Raw genomic sequence first — 20,432 nt, forward strand, 5'->3', positions numbered from 1 at the left:
ATCAGTTTATTCCTCCGTTCTCTATGTCTCCTGAGCTGACCCTTCCCTCCCAGCTCCTCAATGTCAGAAGGAAGATCCAATAAAGGGAAGAGAACAAATTCATGCCAACTAGAGAAATTCCTATGCTGGCACTTATCTCAACTAACACAGCATGGTTTTATAGTTACTTGATTATCAGTCTCATCACTAGTTTCTGAATTCTACAAGAATGGGAAATATGTTGATATTCATGACTTGTGTGATTTTTTGGAACATACTCAAAAGATGCTGTTATATCAGTAGATGAAATATTACATATGTAAATAAATGCAGGAACCACTAAGTTCAATACCTATTATGAGCTATTTTAACAAATACAAAAGGGTTTCCATCTTTCTGGAACCCATTCTGGTGCCCAGAGAGTGACTCATTTATATCCACTCTTATTATAAAGTCATTTTCAACTTATATTCTCCTTTTACTTTCAAGTAAGAGGAAGGAAAATATTTATGCTTGATCATTTGGAAAAAGTAAATGAACAGATGACCAAAATTCTCTCATCTTTATCCTAGAGGACAGATATTTGCTAACATTTTATTTAATTGCAAGCTTCTGTGCTTTATTGGAGAGGGATCATTACAAAGTAGCTTTTTAAGAACCTAACCAACTTGTCAAGTTAAAAAATTCATGTTTATTAAATTTCACCATCCCTTAACACTTTTCTTCATACTTTCACTCAGTTAATTGCAATTAAAGATCTAGATACATCACACTTATCGATTATAAACATAGTAAGTAATTGGGAAGTATTGTGTTTTCACGTGAGTAAAATCCATACCTAATTGATGTCATGCAATTACCAAAAACTAAATATAGTTAGAACACTATTGCTTTCTTTAATGGACTTTATTTTTTATTAATTTTGCTTTCATAGACATACTCATGAGATAACCACATGCATCTTCCCTAGACTCTTTTTTTAACAGGTTTATTGGAGTATAATTGCTTTATAATGGTGTGTTAGTTTCTGCTTTATAACAAAGTCAATCAGCTATACGTATACATATATCCCCATATATCCTCCCTCTTGCATTTCCCTCCCTCCCACCCTTCCTATCCCACCCCTCTACATGGTCAAAAAACACCAGGCTGATCTCCCTGTGCTATGCAGCTGCTTCCCACTAGCTATCTCTTTACATTTGGCAATGTATTTATGTCCATGTCACTCTCTCACTTCGTTCCAGCTTATGCTTCCCCCTCCCCATGTCCTCAATTTCATTCCCTACAACTGTGTCTTTACTCCTGTCCTGTCCTTAGGTTCTTCAGAAACATTTTTTTTTTTTTAGATTCCATATATTTGTGTTAGCATATGGTATTTTTTTTTCCCTTTCTGACTTACTTCACTCTGCATGACAGTCTCTAGGTCAATCCACCTCACTAAAAATAACTCAATTTCGTTTCCTTTTATGGCGGAGTAATATTCCATTGTATATATGTGCCACATCTTAATTATCCATTCATCTGTTGATAGACACTTAGGTTGCTTCCATGACCTAGCTATTGTAAATAGAGCCGCAGTGAACATGGTGGCACAGGACTCTTTCTGAATTAAGGTTTAGTGAGAGTATATGCCCAGTAGTGGGATTGCTGGGCCATATGGTAGTTCTATTTTTAGTTTTTTTAAGGAACCTCCATACTGTTCTCCATAATGACTATATCACTTTACATTCCCACCAACAGTACAAGAGAGTTGCCTTTCCTCCACACCCTCTCCAGCATTTAATATTTGTAGATTTTTTTGAAGATGGCCATTCTGACTGGTGTGAGGTGATACCTCATTGTGGTTTTGATTTGCATTTCTCTAATGATTAGTGATGTTGAGCATCATTTCATGTGTTTGTTGGCAATCTGTATATCTTCTTTGGAGAAATGTCTGTTTAGATCTTCAACCCATTTATGGATTGGGTTGTTTGTTTTTTTTGATATTGAGCTACATGCGTTGTTTGTAAAATTTGGAAATTAATCCTTTGTCTGTTGTTTCATTTGCAAATATGTTCTCTCATTCTGAGGGCTGTCTTTTTGTCTTGTTTATATTTTCCTTTGCTGTGTAAAAGCTTTGAAGTTTCATTAAGTCCCATTTGTTTATTTTTGTTTTTATTTCCATTTCTTTAGGAGGTGAGTCAAAAATGATCTTGCTGTGATTTATGTCATAGAGTGTTCTGCCTATGTTTTCCTCTAAGTGTTTTATAGTGTCTGGCCTTACATTTAGGTCTTTAATCCATTTTGAGTTTATTTTTGTGTATGGTGTTAGGGAGTGTTCTACTTTCATTCTTTTACATGTAGCTGTCCAGTTTCCCCAGCACCATTACTGAAGAGGCTGTCTTTTCTCGATTGTATATTCTTGCCTCCTTTATCAAAAATAAGGTGACTGTATGTGCGTGGGTTTATCTCTGGGCTTTCTATCCAGTTCCATTGATCGATTTTTTTCTGTTTTGGGGAGTACAATATTTTCTTGATTACTGTAGCTTTGTACTATAATCTGAAGTCTGGAAGTCTGATTCCCCAAGATGCATTATTTTTTTCCCTCAAGATTGCTTTGGCTATTTGGAGTCTTTTGTGATTCCATAAATATTTTAAGATTTTTCAATTCTAGTTCTATAAAAATGCCATTGGTAATTTGATAGGGATTGCATTGAATCTGTAGATTGTTTTGGGTAGGATAGTGATTTTCAAAATATTGATTCTTCCAATCCAAGGACATGGTATATATTTCCATCTGTTTGGGTCATCTTTGATTTCTTTCATCAGTGTCTTATTGTTTTATGAGTACAGGTCTTTTATCTACTTACGTAGGTTTATTCCTAGGTATTTTATTATTTTTGTTGCAATGGTTAATGGATTGTTTCATTCATTTCTCTTTATGATATTTTATTGTTAGTGTATATGAATGCAAGGGATTTCTGTGCATTAATTTTGTATCCTGCAACTTTACCAAATTCATTGATTTGCTCTAGCAATTGGTGGCATCTTTAGGATTATCTATGTATATTATTATCATGTCATCTGCAAACTGTGAGTTTTACTTCTTCTTTTCCAAATTGAAACCTTTTATTTCTTTCTCTTCTCTGATTGCTGTGGGTAGGCTTTCCAAAACTATGTGAATAATAGTCATGAGAATGGCTAAAATTTCAAAAACTATGTTGAATAATAGCAGGGAGAGTGGGCAACATTGTCTTGTTCCTGATCTTAGTGGAAATGTTTTCAGTTTTTCACCATTAAGAACAATGTTGTCTGTGGGTTTTTCATATATGGCCTTTATTATGTTGAGGTAAGTTACCTCTATTCCTACTTTCTGGGGAGTTTTTATCATAAATGGGTGTTGTATATTGTTGAAAGTTTTTCTACATCTATTGAGATGATCATATGATTTTTCTCCTTCAATTTGTAAATATGGTGTATCACATTGATTGATTTGGACATATTGAAGAATGCTTGCATTCCTGTGATAAACCCCAATTGATCATGGTGTATGATCCTTTTAATGTGCTATTGGATTCTGTTTCCTAATATTTTGTTGACGACTTTTGCATCTATGTTCATCAGTGATATTGGCCTGTAGTTTTCTTTTTTGTGACATCTCTGTCTGGTTTTGGTATCAGGGTGATGGTGGTCTCATAGAATGTGTTTGGGAGTGTTCTCCCTCTGCTATATTTTGGAAGAGTTTGAGAAGGATAGGCGTTAGCTGTTCTCTAAATGTTTGATAGAATTCGCCTGTGAAGCCATTTTGTCCTGGGCTTTTGTCTGTTGGAAGAACTCTAATCACAGTTTCAATTTCAGTGTTTGTGATTGGTCTGTTTATATTTTCTATTTCTTCCTGGTTCAGTATCAGAAGGTTGTGCTGTTCTAAAAATTTGTCCATTTCTTCCAGGTTGTCCATTTTATTGACATATAATTGCTTATAGTAATCTCTCATGATCCTTTGTATTTCTGAAGAGTCAGTTGTTACTTCTTTTTCATTTCTAATTCTGTTTATTAGAGTCTTCTCCCTTTTCTTCTTGATGAGTCTGGCTAATGGTTTATCAATTTTGTTTACCTTCTCAATGAAGGAGCTTTTAGTTTTATTAACCTATATTATCATTTCCTTCATTTCTTTTTCATTTATTTCTGATCTGATTTCATGATTTCTTCCCTTCTGCTAACTTTTGGGGCTTTTTTTGTTCTTCTTCCTCTAATTGCTTTAGGTGTAAGGTTAGATTGTTTATTTGAGATGTTTCTTGTTTGTTTTAGCCACTGCAATCAGAGAAGATAAATAAAAGGAATCCAAATCAGAAAAGAAGAAGTAAAACTGTCACTCTTTACAGATGACATGATACTGTACATTGAGAATCCTAAAGATGCCATCAGAAAACTACTAGAGCTAATCAATGAATTTGGTAAAGCAGTAGGAGGCAAAATTAATGCACAGTAATCTCTTGCATTCCTATACACCAATGTTGAAAATCTGAAAGAGAAATTCAGGAAACACTCCCATTTACCATTGTAACAAAAAGAATAAATTACCTAGGAATAAATTTACCTAAGGAGAAAAAAAAAAAACTGTATTCAGAAAACTATAGGACACTGATGAAAGAAATTAAAGATGATACAAACAGATGGAGAGATATACCATGTTCTTGGATTGGAAGAATCAATATTGTGAAAGTGACTATACTACCCAAAGCAATCTACAGATTCATTGTAACCCCTATCACAGTACCAGTGACATCTTTCACAGAACTAGAAAAAAAATATTTCACAATTTATATGGAAACACAGAAGACCCTGAATACCCAAAGCAATCTTGAGAAAGAAAAACAGAGAGGGAGGAATAAGGCTCCCAGATGTCAGACTATGTTACAAGGCTACAGTAATCAAGACAGTGTGGTACTTGCACAAAAACAAAAATATAGATCAGTTGAACAGGATAGAAAGCCCAGAGATAAACCCACACACATATGGTCACCTTATTTTTGACAAAGGAGGCAAGAATATACAATGGAGAAAATACAGACTTTTCAATAATTGGTGCTGAGGAAACTGGACAGCTACATGTAAAAGAAAGAAATTAAAACACTCCAAAACACCATATACAAAAATAAAGTCAAAATGGATTAAAGTCCTAAATGTACATCCGGACACTATAAAACTCTTAGAGGGAAACATATGTAGCACACTACATGACATATAACAGCAAGAACCTTTATGACCCACCTCCTAGAGAAATGGAAATAAAAACAAAAATAAACAATTGGGATGTAATGAAACTTCAAATATTTAGCATAGCAAAGGAAACCATAAACAAGACAAAAAGACAACCCTCAGAATGGAAGAAAATATTTGCAAATGAAGCAACTGACAAAGGATTAATCTCCAAAATATACAAGCAGATCAATATCAAAAAAATCAAACCACCCAATCTAAAAATGGGCAGAAGTTCTAAATAGACATTTCTCCAAAGAAGATATACAGATTGCCAACAAACACATGAAAGGATGCTCAACATCACTAATCATTAGAGAAATGCCAATCAAAACTACAATGAGTTATCACCTCACACCAGTCATAATGGCCATCATGAAAAAATCCACAAACAGTAAATGCAGGAGAGAGTGTGGAGAAAAAAGGAAGCCTCTTACACTGTTGGTGGGAATGTAAATTGATAGAGCTACTATGGAGAACAGTATGGAAGTTCTTTAAAAAACTAAATATAGAACTACCATATGACCCAGCAATCCCACTACTGGGCATATACTCTGAAAAAATCTTAATTCAGAAAGAGTGTTGTACCACAATGTTCATTGAAGCTGTATTTACAATAGTCAAGACATGGAAGCAACCTAAGTGTCCATTGACATATGAATGGCTAGAGAACATGTGGCACATATATACAATGGATATTACTCAGTCATAAAAAGAAATGAAATTGAGTTATTTGTAGCGAGGTGGATGGACCTAGAGACTGTCATACAGAGGGAAGTAAGTCAGAAAGAGAAAAACAAATACCATATGTTAACACATATATATGGAGTTAACAAAAAAAGAAAAAGCTTCTGAATAACCTAGCAGCAGGACAGGAATATAGACTCAGACATAGAGGTGGACTTTAGGACACAGGGAGGGCAAAGGGTAAGTTGTGATGAAGTGAGAATGTTGCATCGACATATATACACTACCAAATGTAAAATATATAGCTAGTGGGAAGCAGCCTCAGATCACAGGGAGATCAAACTTGTGCTTTCTTTCCACCTAGATATAGGGTGGGTGAGATAGAGACGCAAGAGGGAGGAGATATGGTGATGTATGTATATATATAGCTGAATCACTTTGTTATACAGAGAAACTAACACACCATTGTAAAGCAATTATACTCCAATAAAGATGTTAAAAAAAATAGTGGTGACAGTGGACATCTTTGTCTTGTTCCTGATCTTAGAGGAAATGCTTTCAGTTTTTCACCTTTCAGAATGAATTTGGCTGTGGGTATGTCATATATGGCCTTTATTACGTTGAGGTAGGTTCCCTCTATGCCCACTTTCTGGAAAGTTTTTATCAAAAATTGGTGTTTAACTTTGTTAAAAACTTTTTTTGCATCTATTGAGATGATCATATGGATTTTATTCTTCAATTAGTTAATATGGTGTGTCACACTGATTGATTTGCATATATTGAAGAATTCTTGCTTCCTTCGGATAAATCTCACTTGATCATGGTGTATGATCTTTTAAATGTGTTGTTGGATTCTCTTTGCTAATATTTTATTGAGGATTTTTGTATCTATATTCATCATTGATATTGGTCTGAAATTTTCTTTTTTTCTGGCTTTGGTATCAGGGTGATGGTGGCCTTGTAGAATGAGATTGGGAGTGTTCCTTTATCTGCAATATTTTGGAAAAGTTTGAGAAGGATCGTTGTTAGCGCTTCTCTAATGTTTGATAGAATTCACCTGTGAAACCATCTGGTCCTGGGCTTTGGTTTGTTGGAAGATTTTTAATCACAGTTTCAATTTCATTACTTGTGATTGGTCTGTTCATATTTTCTATTTCTTCCTGATTCAGTCTATGAAGTTTGTACTTTTCTGAGAGGTTGTCCATTTCTTCCAGGTTGTCCATTTCATTGGCATAGAGTTGCTTGAAGTTGTCTGTTATGGTGTTTTGTATTTATGCAGTGTCTGTTGTAACTTCTTTTCTTCATTTCTAATTTTATTGATTTTAGTCCTCTCTCTCTTTTTCCTGATGAGTCTAGCTATAAAGGTTTATCATTTTATTTTTACCATCTGAAAGAACCAGCTTTTAGTTATATTGATCTTTGCTATGATTTTTTTTTGTTTCTATTTCATTTATTTCTGGTCTGATCCTTATGATTTCTTCCCTTCTATTAACTTTGGGTTTTCTCCATTCTTCTTTCTCTAGTTCCTTTAGGATTAAGGTTAGATTGTTTATGTGAGATTTTTCTTGTTTCTTGAGGTAAGAATGTATTGCTATATACTTCCCTCTTAAAACTGCTTTTGCTGCATCCCATAAGTTTTGGATCATGTTTTCATTGTCATTTTTCTCTAGGTTTTCTTGATTTCCTCTTTGAGTTCTTTAGTGATCTCTTCATTATTTAGTATCATATAGTTTACTCCTCCATGTGTTTGTGTTTTTTTACATTTTTCCCGTGTAATTTATCTCTAATCTCATAGTGTTGCGGTCAAAAAGATGCTTGATATGATTTAATTTTCTTAAGTTTACTGAGGCTTGATTTGTGACCCTAGATGTGATCTATCCTGGAGAATGTTCCATATGGACTTGAGAAGAAAGTGTACTCTGTTGTTTTGGGATGGAATGTCTTGTAAATATCAATTAAATATATATTTTCTATTGTGTCATTTAAAGCTTGTGTTTCCTTGTTAATTTTCTGTTTGGATGATCTGTCCATTGGTGTATGTGAGGTGTTAAAGTCCCCTACTATTATTGTGTTACTGTCAATTTCCTTTTTTATAGCTGTTAGCATTTGCCTTATGTATTGAGGTGTTCCTATGTTGGGTGCATATATATTTATAATTGTTATATCTTCTTGGATTGATTCTTTGAGCATTATGTAGTACCCTTCCTTCACTTTTGTAACATTCTTTATTTTAATGTCTATTTTTATCTGATATGAGTATTGTTACTCCAGCTTTCTTTTGATTTCCATTTGCATGGAATATATTTTTCCTCCTCTCACTTTCAGTCTGTATGTGGCCCTAAGTCTGAAGTGGGTCTCCTGTAGACAGCATATATTTGGGTCTTGTTTTTGTATCCATTCAGTGAGGCTGTGTCTTTTTTTTTAGAGCATTTAATCCATTCACATTTAAGGTAATTATAGATATGTGTGTTCCTATTACCATTTCCTTAATTACGGTCGGTTTGTTTTTGTAGTTCCTTTTCTCCTCTTGTGTTTCCGACTTAGTGAAGTTCCTTTAGCATTTGTTGCAGAGCTGGTTTGGTGGTGCTGAATTCTCTTAGCTTTTGCTTGTCTGTAAAGCTTTTGCTTTCTCCATGGAATCTGAATGAGATCCTTGCAGGTTAGAGTAATCTTGTTTTTTTGTTCTTCCCTTTCATCACCTTAAACATATTGTGCCAGTCCCTTCTGGCTTGTAGAGTTTCTGCTAAGAAATCAGCTGTTAACCTTATGGGAGTTCCCTTGTATGTCATTTGTGGTTTTTCATGTGTTATTTTAATATTTTTCTTTGTCTTTAATTTTTTTTTCAATTTAATTACTATGTGTCTTGGCGTGTTTCTCCTTGGGTTTATCCTGCCTGGTACTCTCTGCATTTCCTGGACTTGGGTGCCTATTTCCTTTCTCATGTTAGGGAAGTATTGACAATGATCTCTTCAAATATTTTCTTGGGTCCTTTCTCTCTTCTCTTTCTGGGACACCTATAATGTGAATGTTGGTTCATTTAATGTTATCCCAGAGGTCTCTTATGCTCTCTTCATTTCTTTTCATTCCTTTTTCTTTATTCTGTTCTGAGGCAGTGAATTCCACCATTCTGTCTTCAGGGTCACTTATCCATTCTTCTGCCTCAGTTATTCTGCTATTGATTCCTTCTAGTGTATTTTTCATTTCAGTTATTTTATTTTTCTTATCTGTTTGTTCTTTAATTCTTCTAGGTGTTTGTTCTTAAATTCTTCTAGGTCTTTGTTAAACATTTATTGTGTCTTCTTGATCTTTGCCTCCATTTTTTTTCTGAGGTTCTGTATCTTCTTCACTATCATTATTCTGAATTCTTTTTCTGGAAGGTTGCCTATCTCCACTTCATTTAGTTTTTTATTTTTGTTTTTTTTTTTTTCTGGGGTTTTATCTTGTTCCTTTATCTGGTACATAGTCCTCAGACTTTTCATTTTGTCTATCTTTCTGTGAATGTGTTCCCCCCCCCCCACGGGCTTCAGGATTTTAGTTCTTCTTGCTTCTGCTGTCTGTCCTCTAATGAATGATGCTATCTCAGAGGCTTGTGCATGCTTCTGGATGGAGGGACTGGTGGTGGGTAGAGCTGGGTGTTGCTCTGGTGGGCACAGCTCAGTAAAACTTTAATCCACTTGTGTGCTGATTGGTGGGGCTGACGTCCCTCCCTGTGGTTGTTTGGCCTCAGGCGACCCAGAACTGGAGCCTAGAGTCTCTTTGGTGGGGCTAATGGCAGACTCCGGGAGGGCTCACACCAATGAGTACTTCACAGAACTTCTGCTGTCAGTGTCCTTGTCCCCGTGGTGAGCTGCAGCTGCCGCCCCCCGCCTCTTCAAAAGACCCTCCAAAGCCAGCAGGTGGGTCTGGTTCAGTCTCCTATGGGGTCACTGCTCCTTCCCTTTGGGTCCTGATGTGCACACTATTTTGTGTGTACCCTCCAAGAGTGGAGTCTCTGTTTCTCTCAGTCCTGTAAAACTCCTGCAATCAAATCCCACTAGCCTTCAAAGTTGATTCTCTGGGAATTCCTCCTCCCATTGTTGGACCCCCAAGATGGGAAGCCTGATGTGAGGCTCAGAACCTTTACTTCAGTGGATGGAGTTCTGTGGTATAATTGTTTTCCAGTTTGTGAGTCACCCACCCAGTGGTTATGGGATTTGATTTTATAGTGATTGTGGCCCTCCTACCATCTCATTGTGGCTTCTTCTTTGTCTTTGGATGTGCGGTATCTTTTTTGGTGAGTTCCAGTGTCTTCCTGTCAATGATTGTTCCTATATATTAACTTTTAAGTTACAGTAGTGTGATTTCTGCCAAAAAAATTCTGTCAAGAATAAAAATATTCTTGTTTATCTAGTTGGTTTTATCTATTTTAGAATAGGTGTCTTTCCATATACATTTTAGAGTATGTCTATAATAACCTTGCTAGGATTTTTATCATAATTACATTAAAACTATAGAGCAATTTGGAGAGAACTGCTACCTTTGTTATGTTGAGTCTTCCACTCCATAAAAATGATATGTCTCTCCATTTATTTATGTCTCCTGTGACTTGTTTCATTGGGTTTTTATAATTCTTAGTATATAGATCATGCACATGATATGATAGTTTTATACCTATGTATTTCATTTTCTTGCAAGCAATTATATATTGTATTGTCTTTTTATTTCATTTGACATATGTTTGCTATTTATAGATAGAACAGTGATTGTTTTCCATGTGTTGAGTTTATATCCTGCAAACTTACCGAATTGTCTCATTAGCTCTAAGAATTTTTTGGTAGACTTCTTGGAATTATTTTAGGGTCTATCTTGGTAAATGTTCCATGGACTTTTGAAAAAAGCATGTGCCCTCTGTGGTTGGGTGGAGTGTCTTATATGTGTGTTTATATCCTGTTGGTTGACTTGTGCTGTCAAGTGTTCTAAATCATTGCTTGTTTTCTGTCTAGAAGTTCCTTTAAATGTTTAGGGTAGAGTGCCGAAGCCTCTTACTGTAATTGTGGATTTATATCTCCTTTCATCTTTTAGTTAATATTCATCTTTTTGTGGGTCCTTCACACACCATTGTGTGAGAGAATCAGAACACTGACTGCCAACTGTTCCATGGGGCAGGGCTTTGGGGTGAAAACTCAGCTCTTCATTTGACTTCACAAAAACTACTGAAAGAGCAGTTATTTTTTCCCATTGTTGTTTGGTTTGAGTTAGATATTGACAAAAACTTTTATATTCTTCTTCTCCACCATCTTCCCAGTCTTTTGACCAGTGGGCTTAGGCATTCATGGAAGTTTTTGCATATGGGCCTCTTGATGGTTCCAGTATGGAAGCTGTTGCAGCACCCTTTCTGGGATACATGGAAAACAGTAGGGAAACCCAGGGATCTCACCACTGTGTCATTTCTCAAGCCCCATGGCCCAAGAGAGACTACCTGCCTTTCTTTCCACATGTCAGAGTTGTCCCATAATGGTTTATTGCATTATATCCAGGGCTTTTTATTCGTTAAGAAGGAGGACCTGTGGGGAATGGAGCGCCTCTATCTTGGCCTGCAAAACATTATTTTATCAGCCTTTACCACTCAAAACTCTCTTTAGCTTTGTTTTTCATAGGTTAATGGTTTAAAATATAATTGGCATATTCAGTCCTGTAATTCTGCACATTTTTAAATTTCTCTAATCTCTTTCATTCTTTCCTACAAACTAGCCATCTCTCCTCTGAGCTCATTTTTTATGGCTTCTCTCCAATTACAACTTATAGTAATCAACTCACGCTTTGTCTGTTCTGTTTGTTCAATGCCTTATTTTAAAGTTACAAGTTCATTGGCAATATTATCTGCCTCCACAGATATCTCAGGCAAGTGTTTTCACAAATGTTTCTCACTACATGAAAGGATCCCCATCTTGCCAGCCTCCAAAAGAGATTTCTTCTTCACCTCCCAACTGAGCACCAATCCAGAGCTTCACACTATAGGCTTCTATTATAGAAACAGAGTTCTTTAAGAGTCAACTTCTAAATTAATCAAGTAGCAAACAATTCCTGAGACTCTGTGGCCTAAAAGAAGAAAAACTGTTTCTTTCTTTTGTTATACACACAGCACAACCACCTGGGAGCTCTGCTCCACCTCATCTCCTTCTAGATCTAGGCTGAGGAAGGAACCACCTTCTTGAAAGTTCTGTCTTGCTGCACAGAGGGAAAATGAGTGCACAGTGCTGCCTCTTAGAGCTTTAACCCAGAAATGATACTCCATTCACTCACATGTCTTTGGTCATAGCTAAGTTTGAGTGGGGAAGTAAGATCTTACCACATGTTTGATGGGAGAAAAAATAAACTACTATGAACGGCCTTGATGACTTCCAGAATAATAAAAAGAAAGTTCTCCCAACACCCAGAGTCCTTGTATTTCAGGCGATATGCAGCACATGGATTAAACTTGAGCATTGCTGTTGCTGGGGTTAGAGTGACTTTGTTCTGTTTATGGGAAGAAGGGTGGTAGTGGGCATTTGTGTTTGTCATAAAGGTGGAGGTGTGCTAAACACTGCCAGTTGTTTGAAAATAAGCATTCTTCTATTGTTCCTTATTAAACAATTTAGCTTAGGGAAGTAATGTCTTAGTTAAAATAAGAGTAGGGGTGATTATGTATCCTAGTAGTTGCTTTGAGAAGCACCTTAGTTATTTTGATGAAAAGGGTCTGTCTAATAATGTATCAAGCAACCATTGATCTTTTTCCCTGTTGCTTCTTTTTGCCTAGAGTTGGAACAAATATTGTGTGACCATAAAGTTAAAAATAACCTAATGTATATATCTGAAGAAAAATGTAGAAGAGCTTGTTGGCAGAACCATACATTTATTCCTGGACTGACAACATTGAAACTACTAATGATATGTAAAAAACAAACAAACAAACAAACAAATAAACACCTCTAAATGATTAAGGCACCTCATCTGAATTTCAGTTTCATGCAGCTGGATGTAATCTAGACTTCACTGATCAAAACTTTAAAGGCTTCTCTATCTATTATTTAGTCAACCCAACTATGTATATACACATATACTTATATCTATATATACATATATACATATATACATACATCTTGATCATCTATCTATCTACCTATCTAGAAAAAGAAAGAGAACAGAGATTATGTAACTTGTCCAAAACTGACAAATAGAAAATGGCAGAATTGAGATTTCAATTCATGTCATTGTGGTTACAAGATGTAATCTATTTGCCTATCTATCTATCTATCTATCTAAATGGGTTGTTGTATACAAGGATCTTCTTTCTATTTTTCTATTAAAAACTTTTCAAAAATATTTGAAAAATTATAGAGGTACATAAATTGCAGACTAACTAGGCTTTATCTCTGTCCTTTTAATGTCCCCCATAGTTTTCCACAGTCAAATATTAAATTTCAAAATTTCTCAGTAGAAGGGGATTTGGTTCGTATGATTGGTAGTTAACAGAGAGACAACAGGGTAAAAAGGAAGAACCAAGTGAAAGGGAGGATCTTCTTATCTGCAGGACTTTACAACCACAGCTTTCTTAGCACCTCTGGAATGCTTTGGGACGAGACAGAGTTAAATTTTGTAAAAGAATCAATAGCATGACATCTCTCTCTCTTTTTTCTTAAATTATTCTAGAAATACTGAGATTTACAGCATGAATGACAACTCTTTAAAAAAGTACAACTATATTCAAAATTATAGCCAGTCAGGCAGCAGACTTAAAAAAGAAAATAAAGAGAGAAAATAGTTTTAAGCCATTGCTCATTTTAAACTTACTAAAAACTTTTTTCAGTAAAATAACTTAATTTTTCTTTTTTTCTTTGGTCAAAGCCAATAAAAATTACTTGGGGATATTTCTTAGCCCTAATAATTTCAAGTTTTTTTTTAACTTCAATCATTTTCTAAATTATTAAGTACATAAGAATCTATGTACAAAGACCTGAATCTATGAAAAATAACAATTTTCTCCATCTGTTCACTTACACATCCTCAAAACACACAAGTGGTTAAGGAATCCTCTCAGCTTCAGAAAAGACTGGACAACATCTTAGAAGTTTTCCAATTCTTTCTTCAAGTTATTCAGTTTGAGAAAAAAATCTTCATTTCTTAACCCTTCAGGCTTAAACAAAGACCTTGTTATATGTATTTATGAGTTTAATTAAGTATATAAACACTAAGGTTTGCATTCTACTTATGTTGAAGATCTTTATTACTGTATAACAACACATACTGAAAAGTTCATGAACTAAAAAGTTCATGAACTAAAAAGTTCAGCTCACAAAAATGAAATTTCACAAAATGAATATAGCGAAGCAGCAACAAAATCAAGAAATAGAACACATGCCACTTCTCCTACTTGTGTCCCCTCCTAATAACATACTCACCCTCTTCCCCAAAGGCACTCATTATCCTAGATTTATAAAATTTAGATCATATCTTATTTTTTAAATTTTATAAATGTGGAAAACTAGAGTATGCATTGTTTGACTTTTATTCAATATTATGTTTGTGAAATTTATTTTTGTATTTGTATATATAACTCTGATTCATTTATTTTTACAGCTATATATTGTATTTTTGTAACATTATTACAAACAGTATGTATCCACTTAACTTTGGAAATGCCTTAGGGCATTTCCAGTTTGGTGCTATTATAATGCCACTATGAGCATTTATGTCCCTGCACTTTGGTACACATATGCTGTATACATTTCTATTGGATACACACCTAGAAGTGGAATTACTGACTCACTGGGTGTGTGTATATCAACTACATAGATAGTGCTGAACAATCCTTCCAAAATGATGAGAATATAAATTGTATCCATGGGACTTCCCTGGAGGTCAGTGGTTAAGGCTTTGCCTCCCGATGCAGGGGGTGTGGGTTCAATCCCTTGTGGAGGAGCTAAGATTCCACATGCCTCGGGGCCAAAAAAACAAAACATAAAACAGATGCAATATTGTATCAAATTCAATAAGGGCTTTAAAAATTTGTTTTAAAAATAAATTGTATCCAATATATAATTGTGTCTTTGTCCACTAGTTACCAAACATTTGTGATTTCCCAATGATGTTTGTTACCATTATGTAAAGAAATACTATCCAGTTTGATAGATTTCTTCCTAGATCATTGACATGGTTTGTGCTTTGGCAAAGATATAATTTTTAGAAAGTTATTTTCAACAGTGTTTTCTGTTATATAGAAATAAAATAATTGTATCAGATGTACTTCTGCAAATATATTTTTCCTAGTTTGCGGCTTGTCTTCTCATTTTCTTGACATTGTTTTACACAGAGCAGAAGTTTTTTTTTTTTTTTTTTAAATCAATGTCCATTATTATTAGTAAATGATGATAAACCAATCCATTGTACAACTGCAAATGTTTTCTTCTTGATGTAAGAGATGCAACTTATTTATTCAACTGAAAGCCTCCAATATTAGCTAAATGTTTACAAGATATTTCAATAACACAATGGCTAATATTTTGAATTCAATTCTAAATTCAGAAAATCTCAGGAAAACTTGCTGGTTAAAGGATTAGGAACCTTCCGTTGCTGAACTAGCTCACAAAGGTGTGTGTACCAACTAGCTACAAGGTGACATTTTCCTAAAATTAATAGTTGTGGTTTAAAAATTTCTCATAGACATCATTCTACAAGAAAAATGGAAAGCATGATTTAGCCTGGCATCAGCATGGACCAACTAATAATACTGGTGCTCCCTCCTGGTCTCCTGTAATCTGAATCTTTGTTGAACAGCTGCATAAAACAGGCTATGGCTTTAATTTGAATGAAGTCCAACTTTTCAATTATTTCCTTAATGGACTGTCCTTTTGATGTGATACCTAAAAGTCATCACTGAACTTAAGGCCAGTTAGGTTTTATCCTATGTTATCTTCCAAATGTTTTATAATTTAGCATTTATATTTAGATCTATGATCCATTTGGAGTAAATTTTTGTAAAAGATGTAATGTTTGTGTTTAGACTTTTTTTCTTTTTTGCATGTGGATATCTCATTGTTCCAGCACTGTTTCTTGAAAAGACAATCTTTGCTCTATATTAATGCATTTGCTTTTTTGTCAAAGATCATTAGACTATATTTATGGGAATAGGACCTATTTCCAGGCTTTCCATTCTGTTAAATTAATCCATCTGTCTATTCTTTCACCAATACCACTGTTCTTTGATTATTGCGCTTTTGTAGTAAGTTTTGAGGGTAGGTAGTGTGAATGCTCTGACTTTTGTCTTATCCTTCAATATTGTGTTGGTTATTCTGGGTCTTTTGCCTCTCTGTACAAATTTCATAAACAATTTGCTATTTTTTCACAAAATAACTTATAGGGATTTCATTTAATCTTACAGATGAAGTTGGGAAGAACTTATATCTTGACAATATTGATTCTTCCTATCTATGAACATGGGCTATCTCTCTATTTATTTGATTCCTTGATTTCTTTCATCAGAATTTGTACTTTTTCTCATACAAATTTTGCATATAATTTGTCAGATTTATACCTAAGCATTCCATTCTTTGGTGTTAATGTAAGTTATAATGTGTTTCAGATTTCAAATTCTACCTTTTCATTTATGGTATATTAGAAAGAGATTGACTTTTGTATCCTACATCTTTGTTATAGTTACTAATTAGTTACAGAATTTTTTTACCCACCTTAAGTGGGACAAGATGACAAGAAGGAGCTATTGTTGGGTGTCTCCCTTCCTCCAGGTAAATTAGGCTCTGATAAAACTCCAGCAGATTAGGCTCTTGTAAAATAGTTTCTCTTGAAGGCAGATTTTGTTAAAAACAGAATTCTCTGGAGTATTTTGAAAGTTATTTTTTCCCTCCATCTGTCTCTCCCTGAAAATATTTTTTTATTATATTCTGAACATCTTGGTTATCATATTATTATAAAATGCAGACCCTATATAATCTTTGTATTTAGCAGTTTCCTGTTCAGGTGTAGTATGAGGGACAGGTGCTTATCTATGTTTAGCTTTCTGCTAGGTCTGCCAAAACTGCCCCAGCAAAAGTGGGGCACTGACTCAAATCGCTTCCTGTAGATGAGTGGGGTGGATGTGAGTCTCCCCTCTTGGCCCCATTCACAGCAGGGAGAGGAACATGGAGGGCTGACTCAGACTTCCTATTGCTACAGGGTAGGGGAAAATTCTCAGCCCCCTGGACCCCCACTGATACCAGAGAAGAGGGGAAGCAGGAGTGTGTTGCCAGCCAACCCCACCTCCAATGACCCCTGCCATCCCCTTGATTTCCAGGTGGGGCTGGGGGCTGACTTTTCAGAGCACCCTGCTGATGCCAGGAGAGGAGACAGTGCTGATTATCCCCTCCTCATGCTGCTGGTTTGGATGAAGAGCAGCTCCCATTGAACCCCGAGGACACTCGGAATGTTAGTAAACCTCATGTTGATGAGCTTTGCCTTGTATTGTGAGGTCTCACCACTGCCAGGTGGGGGTGGAAGCTCAGGCTGCCACTAGGCTCTGATGACCCTACAGGTGGGCTAACCAGACCACTGACTGCTTTTGCCACACGTGGGTGGGATACCAGCTCCCTAGTCAACCCTATTGACACGGCTGCAGCAAGTGTTTCCACTGGGCAGGGAAAGGAAGAGCAGATCTCTGTTCAGCTCTTCTGATGCTGCTCTTACGGGCGGTTGGAGCACTGCTGGCTTCCAGCGACTGGGGAATGGATGAACAGCAGCCTACTCCTTCCAGTTGAAATCACTGCAGGGAGAACTCAGGATGCTGCCTGCCCCAAGGGTCATGGTGCTGGGATGAAAATTAGCTCTCACTCAGTTCTGCTGAAACCATGGTTGTGGTGGAGGGCAGTTTTCCATTGGTGTTTAGATAGAAACAGGTAGATATTGACAAAAGTCTATCTGTTCTGTGAGACCACTCTCTCTAAATCCTTTGTCCATGAGGAATGAACTTTTCTTGAAACCTTGTTTTTGTTTTGTTTTGTTTGTTTTGTTTCTGCACCTGTTGGCAATTCTAATTAAGAGGCTTCTGAGGCACGTGTTAGATATCTATGGAAGGAAAAATGATAACCCAGTGAACACAGCTTTGTATTTTTCCTCTAGTCCTGAGGGCCCTAAGCAGCCATCTTCTCTTTTCCACCCTTCAGAATCTTCCCACGTCTGACTATTGTGTTATGTTCTGGGATTTTTACTTATAACAGGGAGGATCTGGGAGAAATAAGGCTACTTCATATTTACTAGAAATGGAAGTCTCATCTATTAATAATAATAATAATAATAATAATAATAATAATAATAATAATAAACCTCTTCTGTAATTGTAGTCCTTATTATATCATTCTTGGGCCAGGGAGACATTTGTATTGCTTTTTGAACCTCTACACATTCATTTTTGCATTTTCCATATGGTTTCCAACATTGTGAGAATTTAGTAATTCTTGAATAATTTATGATAAGTTTCCCTAATGATATCTCTATTTTAGAGAATTTATAGAGATATTTTTAAATAGCAGTTTTAATATGTTATTAAAAAACATATTTGGGCAATAACCGTAAAACTTCTATATTTTTATTGAATATTGTATTCCCATAAAGAATCCTAAGATAATTCACTGGTAACATGAAGACTCTGCAGTTAGTAACATTTATAACTAGAATAAAAATTTCCATTCTTGTAAGGAGGAAGTTAGGGAGCAGGGTGACAGGGAGATTTGAGGATATTTGTGGACAGAGAAAGAAAGTTGGTGCATGTGAAGCAATGCCAAAAATGACTTCAGAATCAGAGGGATCTGAACTTGAATCCAGCTTCATTGATGCTTATAGATATTTTACTATACACTTCAGTTCAATTTCTTTATTTTTACAATAAGAATAATTTAAAACATTTGGCATATAGCAATGTTTCCTTTCCCAAAACCATCCTCTCACCATGAATTTTCTGTTGCATTATGGGGAAAATGGTTTACCTCTGATTTAAGGACCACTCACTCCATTCCCATCCTCCACCTCCAGTCAGTCCTACCACTAGGCAAAGAGTCTTGGCAACAACTCTAGTCAGAAACCAGCAGAAGAGAGAATATAAATATGTAAAGCATCTTCCCAAAATATGCAAATTACACCAAACATAATTCCTTTTCCAAGACCCTCCCCCCAATCAGTTTGGGGATGAAAAACATCTTGTGTTTTACAACTACATTTGTTATTGCAAAAATATGCAACTCTCTAAAAAATGAGTGCTGCAAAACCATTTCTTTAACAGTTCTTTCATGCTGTCCAGGAGGCTTTATCACAGAACTGATAATAAAAGCAAAGCTAGGCTCATTTTCAGTAACTTAATGAGTTTTCCCAGCTGTTATCATGAGCAAAATATCCTTAAATAGGAAGACAGAGTTACTTTGGAAACCTATGCTGATTTTATCTTCTGACTAGCTGTCTGTAGTTTACACTAACACATTTTCTCAAATGCTGCCTTTATACTGTGTAAATGATGACCATTGAAAAGGTATATTCACTCATAATGCTATTGGCTTTCCCATGTTTAAACAAGCCATCTTGCATCTAATATTTTGATGTTTTTTGCATAACCACTTACAGGTCATCTCACAAAGCTATACTTGCCAATTCACAAGGGTAATTTTTCAAATGCTTTTCTCGTGTAATGCTCTTTCTCCTTCCCTTAAAAATGCCCAAACATAAAAAGGAACAATAAATACTCCAGGCTATAATAAGAACTTAATTTACTCATTCTAAATGTAAAGTTACATAGATTGCTGAGATAAAATTGGCATTTTAATTATAGATTGCAAAGAGAAAAGACCATATTTCACTGAATATTTCCAAGTTATTGCATTTAAAAGGCATTGCACATAGGGTAGCCCAATCAGTCATTCCTGGAGGCTTGATGATATTGGATAAATGTGGAAATTTGCACTTCTAAATAATTAGGTTAAGCATCATTAAGCCTTTTAAAACCCATTTCTGCTTATTATAGTTTACATATTAAAATATATTTACTGAGGTTTTGGATTATTTCAAATGTGAGAGAAAAAATCCAGACAATAGATTAAAAATATATTAAGCTACAAGCATCTCAGCTGATGCAAACTGCAAACTGCCTGCTTCTCTGATTGTGTGTCCTTTCCCTTGTCCCTGTGGACACCCTTATATTGAACTAGAGCATAGAGCCTCCATTGCTTCTGGACGTATGGCCATGTTCCAGTTTAACATCTGAAACAAGAAAAGAAAACAAATCTATGAAGAGATATTTCTATCAAAACGTCTTCAAGTGTACTGAATATAGTTGAGGCTCTATTCCACTTGGTCAAGGTTTGCTTTCATGTCAGAACCTATGTTCCTATGTGCTGTAGTGCAGAACAAGAGTTGTCCCTTTAAAGTCAATCACTTCTGGCTCACACTGACATCTGGGTAAATGTTTCCATTCCATGGCTTTAAACAGCCAGGAAAACATCTTTAAAAATATGTAAAAGCTAACAAACTTGTATATT

The sequence above is a fragment of the Mesoplodon bidens genome, assembly GCF_964165515.1.
Source record: "Mesoplodon bidens genome assembly, chromosome: 9".
NCBI lineage: Eukaryota > Metazoa > Chordata > Mammalia > Artiodactyla > Ziphiidae > Mesoplodon > Mesoplodon bidens.